Consider the following 6,843-nt stretch of genomic DNA (forward strand, 5'->3'; position numbering starts at 1 on the left):
AGCACATGCAAATAAATCTGGATAGCAAGGTCAGATCAATATCATGCTTAAAAATCTTAAATATTCCCAGATATTTTTTTCTTGGAACTGAAATCTGCAAAACATCTCCATGAGCCCAAAGCTCTTTCATGTGCAAATTTATTTTGGTTTCCAGGAATGTGAATGAATTGGTGTTTTCCTCAAATTAAACCTTGAACTTAATTCTCGATAACTGTGTTAGATTTTCAACGGCGGCAACAGCAGTCGGTTCGTAACAACAAGAAGTTCATAAGAAAATCCTTGTTTGTGTGGCAAGCATTTATAATTGATATGCAATTACCCATGTACTGAAGTTCAGTAATTGTTAATAGTCACTTGATATGAAACTGGACTTGCCATTGCCATTCTAAGTAATTTCAAGGCAATGATAGAAAGGGTCAGCTTAAAATCCTTAAATGAATGTAAAATATAGATCATGAATTTGTTTGTAAAGATTGGATTTTGTACACGAGTCCTCAATAGTATAACTCTATGCTCTAACAAATGTTTTAGACAAAAAGCATATGAAGTGCAATGACCCCGAACACCAAACAATTACTAAAAATATTTTTTCATGATTTCATCCCATAACTAAAGCTCTGGACATATATATCTCTTCCAACTGGTTCTGGCCATTTACTAATATTTGCTACATACACTTTTCTACACAATGTTGTGGTTTTGAGGATGTAACACCATATATTAGAATAACGTAACAGAAGTGTAACTACAGTGTATTTAACGTACCTGTGTTTTTGAAATGGATCCATAAAATGCATTAGTAGTACAAAACGTTACTTAGAAAAATAAATAAATACGTAAATAAATAAAGACTCCAATGTTTACAATCTGTTCCCAGATTTGTTTTGTATTCTTAAACATTTAGTTTTCAGTGAATTGAAATTGCAGTCAGGTGATTTCAATTCTGAGAATGTAAAGAAATATTATGTTAAGTTTATTAACTTTAAGTTCATACCAAGAAGTTACCAAACAAACACACACATAGGTCAACTAGTACACTGTTTGTACTTTCAATAAGACATAGTAACGCGCTTCATTTTATAATAAAAGTGGTTGTACTGACATCTGCTGGAGATATAAAGTATAACGTCGGGGCTACTTCTGTTGAATTAATGAATCTACTAGGGGCTGCTATTGTAAGGGACTGTGCTTGATGAATGATAATTAAACCTTGATAACTTTTGATGTAAAACTGAACTTTGATGAATAATTTCTAAAATAGAAAGTGCAACTGGCATGCCATCAATAAAACATAATAATACATAATAATAATAAATAATAATAATAATAATAATAATAATAATAATAATAATAATATTATATTATTATTATTATTATTATTATTATTATTATTATTATTATTATTATTATATATTTTTTCCTATTTGTATGTTTTTAAAATTAGGAATTAGAACCGTGTTGTTGTAATAAAAGCACTTGGCAACAACATCAGAATGTTACGTTTAACGGATTACAGGGGCAATTGTCTTTAGATCATTTATCCCAGTAACACTGATAAACAGAGCACCTTCTCCACAGAAACATCTTGAAAACAAAATATGATTTTTAAACAGATGTTTTCAGACACTTCTTGAAAGCAGACACGTTTTTTTTCATCCAGAATGAATATTAACAATTATGCAGGCTTTCCAAATGGATTTCCAAACGGATCAAACTCTCTTTATCCTGGGCAGTTTACACCCTGTCAGACTCCTACATATATCATCCAGGCGGAACATCATTCTAGAGAAGGTGGGAAATTAAGTGTATGTTTAATTTGGAATGAAAATGTACAGCTCTTTTTTTTAATAATAATAATAATAATAATAATAATAATAATAATAATAATAATAATAATAATAATAATAAATACACGTAAAGTACCACTACATTCGTAACCTGTGTGTCTTTTACATTATATACTGTTTTAATGCTTAAAAGGTCGTAGTTTTTCATAAAGATGAAGTAATCACAGACTTGTCATCCTTTCTGAAAATATATCAAATATGTTCTTACGAGTTTGTTTTATTCTATTTTAATATTATTAAATCTATTTTATATTATTCTGATTCCATCGTGAAGTGCTTGTCATTTAAGCCATACAGTTACGTAACTGAATGTATCTATATTTTGAATACTTTATTTTTTTGGCTATACTAAATAGTTTTATAGATATTGTTTTCTTCAACCATGTATATTGTAAATAGTGTGACAGATGAAGGCACTTAGCTGAAAAGTGTGTGGCAGGCATAGGCGCACATGGCGGGGCAGCGAAGGGGTTAAGTCCCACCCACTCTTCGTAATCGGGGGGCAGTACATGTATCTGTGTCACGTCCCACACACACACACACACACACACACACACACACTTATACGAGCTCTTAACAATATTTTAAACGGTTTTATAATTCAGAAAGGTTAACTTGTTTTGTTGGGACTGGAACGAACCAGATTCTTCACCCCTCTTTATTTTACAGAATGAACTAGTCCGAGCCTGTGAACCCGACACGGCTCACTGCTTGCACACGTGATATTGATGAAGTTGACGCGTACAATGATGTTTCAGATTTTAGAAATGGAAGTTCGGTTTTGTTTTGGGAGGGTACCTGCAAAACAAACAAAACAAACAACCATACATAACAATAGAGTGCAATAGCTAGATGGTAGCAGTGAAAAACTGACAGAAGTTAGTGAGGTAGGACTTTTTTATTTCTAAAATATAAGGGCTAATCTTACACAAATGATTTTGGGAAACTTAATGAATCTTCTGTTATTTACTGAAAAAGCTTTGACATGAATATGTTTAATGTACCCGAGTGAAAAAACTCGAAGCGAAAACAAAATTAGGACGGAAAAATGTTTTGATGAAATGTATCTTCGTTTTGCGAAGGTACTAATCGCTGAGACTAGTGTAATTTCGACCTGACCGAACTTGTTTCCTTCTTGTGTTATTCAGCTAGCTACAACACATACGAAACGTATGCATAGATAGTGGTGATATGATAAACTGTTTAATAAAGCAGGAGACAGAGTAGATCTATTCATTTTAATACAGGGTCGGCAATATCGACTACTTCTTAGAAATCCGCTGCTACAGATGCAAGTAATGAATTAGTTGGTAGCAAAGGGAATTTAAGCATCGTTTTGCTGCCAAGTCCGTAACAGCCTACGCCATTTTCAAGTATTGTACCGATTTTTTCATGCCGACTGGTCCAAGTTATCAGTGGTTGCCCTGCGATGAGTCAATTAATTAAGGGAGTATAGTACAGTGCTTTTTTCTGTGCAAAGGCATGATAAATGAAACTAATATATACTGTAGTTGTCGTTTAACGTTGGGAACATTTCTTATAGCTACCGTTTCAATAATCGTCACCTGTGTTTAGAAGAATTTGTCGTGACGTCACGCCTTAGTTTCCTAAATTGCCACACGTTTCACCCCCTCCCCCTCCTTACAGTAAAAATCGGCGCCCATGGTTGCAGGAACAATTCAATATTTGATAATTTGATATTTAGCTTGGTTGATTAGTTCTCTTACCAACAATATTTAAACTGAAGTGTTCCAAAGAGCGATGATTTAGTATGAACACGCATTCAAGCGCAGACGGGATGGTTAATCAATAGTAGTATTTTATTAAGTACACAAATATTAAACAGAAATCAGAAAAGTCATAAAGTAAATCTCTTAGTCTCTAAGCACAAACACAGTGCCAAAGCTCTCACTACATTCATGCTTGACTAGCAGGCAATTGAAATATGACACCGCCTGTCGCCTCATACACAAGCAGCAGCTGCAACAGCAAGCTAGCAAGTAAACTGTGACGTAGAGCTTGCTCACATACTCACGCCCACATCCAAGCACACAGCCTCGACTGAAATTATGCAGACACTTAGAATATGTCACATTAAGCTTATTAATGGTATACAGATGCAGTATGTGACAAATTTACTTTTAAAGAAATTCTTCATACATCAATATGAGTTAGATTACTTATAGTTACTTCAGCAAGTTCCACTAAAAGTTATTTCACACACAAAGTGTGCAAACTAAATAATTAACAGTTCAATTCTATGTGAATGTGTTACAATTAATTAATTTAGTTCCATGAAAGGAAAATGCAACTGGAATTATACTCAACGGTTCCTTGAAGCTTAGACTTTTGGTCCGCTGGTATAGGATCCACAACAGCGCCCGTCCGCTCTGTCTTCTTTGCTCAGTCTTTAGCTACACAGGTAGCAGGGCACAGTTTCTTTTGGATACTGTGGTTTTAGGAGTACAGCAGACCCAGACTGGTTTGTCTGATAACAGTCGTTGTAAGTTTTACGGCAGTCTTCTAGCCGGGTCTCAGTCTCGTTGCTTGTGGTCGTTGACTCACTTGCAGCTTGCTTCTCGTTGCTCTTCTTGGGTCCATTTCAGGCAGAGTCCCGTCTTGATTCTGGAGTTAGAGCTCTGCTTAGCAGAGTGACAGCACCTTGTCTAGCATTCGATGTGGAGCGCAAAATGTTCAATTTCATTTTTTTCAATGTTTTCAATTTCACTTTTCATAGTCTTTTTACTCTGCTGAGTTGCCACTTTCATGAGATCAATTGTGTACCTTGCCTTTTGAACTCACAAATCTTTGAGATTTGTCCATTGTCTGCTTCCTTTTGTCCAGCAACTTGTTGTTGCAGTTGGGACTTGTTGACATATGTACTTTCTTTTCTCCTTGCACTGTCAACTTCAGTTCAAAATTCCTGCCTGGAACCAAGGGGCCCTTTTTTTTAAAACACAGCAGTTTGCTCTTTTCTTAAGACACAGCAGGTTGCTTTTTTTTTCTTAAGACACAGCAGTTTCATTAATTAGTCCAGTTATATCATTAATACATGTTCATGTATTATCATATTCAGGGAATATGTCCTACAGTGTCTAATTTTGACCTTTTACTGGATTCTTGCTGCAGTGAAGCCCTAAGACTAACATATTTGAATTGGCCATGTATACCCCACCTGTGTTATATATAGCTTCATATTCTTTCCTTGACAGCAGTTCTTTATTAAAACACAATGTGTAATATTCCATTGGTGCATGTATGCTGCTGAATACATTATTGTTTTTACTAATAATATATTTGTAAAATGTAGGCTTATTGTTTCACAGTTGTCCTTTCCTCTTACAAGAACCACTATCATAGACCAGGAATAAAGGGACTTGCAGGAACTGTCTGGATAATATTCTGGTGACTCTGTATAATGACTCTGTCAACTAGAAAACAATTAAATGACAAAAAGGAGATGTTTTAAATCCCAGCTATTGTATAGTTTTCAAGTAGTTGTATCAAAGAATATTATCTGTTTTAAATATACAGTCAACCCCTTTTAAAATCACTAGAAAGGGACTGCACAAACATGTTGACAATAAGATTACTTTATCCATCGATAAGCTGAAGAATTAGATTTAAAGCACAGGAGAAGTGTTCATAATAATAATTAATAATTTGTATTTTTATATAGTGCCTTTCATAGTGGACCACCATCAAAGAGCACTTTACAAGATGTGAGAATGCCTGTTTTGTTATGGAACATGACATATAGTAACATGTGTTGATTGCATTGGGGTTTACTGTGTTCATTCTTAATTTTTCCCTTCAATAACTGTACAGCAACTCAATGACATATACTTTCTAATCGTTTTATTTCCCAAAGAGATATTGCATCTGATCTGATTAGAACCAGTCGATTCAATGGGAAGTTACCAAGCAAAATTTCTTTAAAAAGAAAGAAAACTTCTTTCTTCACGAATCTGTATTACAGGCCAGAGTGGACTTTCTTTACTTGTAATCAATAGTATAACTCAGTCCTCAATAGTATAACTGTATGCTCTAACAAATGTTTTAGACAAAAAGCATATGAAGTGCAATGACCCCGAACACCAAACAATTACTAAAAATATTTTTTCATGATTTCATCCCATAACTAAAGCTCTGGACATATATATCTCTTCCAACTGGTTCTGGCCATTTACTAATATTTGCTACATACACTTTTCTACACAATGTTGTGGTTTTGAGGCTGTAACACCATATATTAGAATAATGTAACAGAAGTGTAACTACAGTGTATTTAACGTACCTGTGTTTTTGAAATGGATCCATAAAATGCATTAGTAGTACAAAACGTTACTTAGAAAAATAAATAAATACATAAATAAATAAAGACTCCAATGTTTACAATCTGTTCCCAGATTTGTTTTGTATTCTTAAACATTTAGGCCTCATACACAAGCAGCAGCTTCAACAGCAAGCTAGCAAGTAAACTGTGACGTAGAGCTTGCTCACATACTCACGCCCACATCCAAGCACACAGCCTCGACTGAAATTATGCAGACACTTAGAATATGTCACATTAAGCTTATTAATGGTATACAGATGCAGTATGTGACAAATTTACTTTTAAAGAAATTCTTCATACATCAATATGAGTTAGATTACTTATAGTTACTTCAGCAAGTTCCACTAAAAGTTATTTCACACACAAAGTGTGCAAACTAAATAATTAACAGTTCAATTCTATGTGAATGTGTTACAATTAATTAATTTAGTTCCATGAAAGGAAAATGCAACTGGAATTATACTCAACGGTTCCTTGAAGCTTAGACTTTTGGTCCGCTGGTATAGGATCCACAACAGCGCCCGTCCGCTCTGTCTTCTTTGCTCAGTCTTTAGCTACACAGGTAGCAGGGCACAGTTTCTTTTGGATACTGTGGTTTTAGGAGTACAGCAGACCCAGACTGGTTTGTCTGATAACAGTCGTTGTAAGTTTTACGGCAGT

The sequence above is a fragment of the Polyodon spathula genome, chromosome 19 (genome assembly GCF_017654505.1).
Source record: "Polyodon spathula isolate WHYD16114869_AA chromosome 19, ASM1765450v1, whole genome shotgun sequence".
NCBI lineage: Eukaryota > Metazoa > Chordata > Actinopteri > Acipenseriformes > Polyodontidae > Polyodon > Polyodon spathula.